Source organism: Nanorana parkeri, unplaced genomic scaffold (genome assembly GCF_000935625.1).
Source record: "Nanorana parkeri isolate BGI_ZX_2015 unplaced genomic scaffold, ASM93562v1 scaffold344, whole genome shotgun sequence".
Lineage (NCBI taxonomy): Eukaryota > Metazoa > Chordata > Amphibia > Anura > Dicroglossidae > Nanorana > Nanorana parkeri.
In genome coordinates, this window is record NW_017306612.1 from 1,090,456 (window position 1) to 1,090,925 (window position 470).

The 470-nt window shown below is 58.9% G+C and overlaps 1 protein-coding gene across 1 annotated transcript in view; it reads left to right on the top strand.

Annotated features, from left to right (window-relative positions):
- Positions 1–470, top strand: part of TTC7B (tetratricopeptide repeat domain 7B) — a 112,451-nt gene that overhangs the window by 78,516 nt on the left and 33,465 nt on the right. The gene's annotated exons all lie outside the window — the stretch shown is intronic.

The window sequence follows — 470 nt, forward strand, 5'->3', positions numbered from 1 at the left end:
GTTTTGCGATGTCCTGGCGGCGATGTGTTACGCGCCCCTTTAGTATGCAGGAGGTGGAGTTGCAGGGAAGGGTTAAATGAGGACAGCGTTGTGTGCCCGAGCCGCGGCTCATTGTGTAGCCCGGGCACAACGACCATCTCTCTCCATATATAGGCACAATGCCGTGCCAGCCGGTGTACAGAATGTGGCATCATTGTGTGTGCGCTCCAATCCGTGTGCCGGGTACCTGATAGATGGTAGACCCATCCAGACCCGTGCCTGGCGCTCACACTGCCCGAAATTTCATTCACTGAAATTAAACCCTCATCCTCCCTTGTGTCTCTCCCTCCGTCCTCCCTCCCTCCATCCTCCTCTCTCCCTCTCCATCCTCCCTCTCCTCTCTCCCTCCGTCCTCCCTCTCCTCTCTCCCTCCGTCCTCCCTCTCCTCTCTCCCTCCGTCCTCCCTCTCCTCTCTCCCTCCGTCCTCCCCC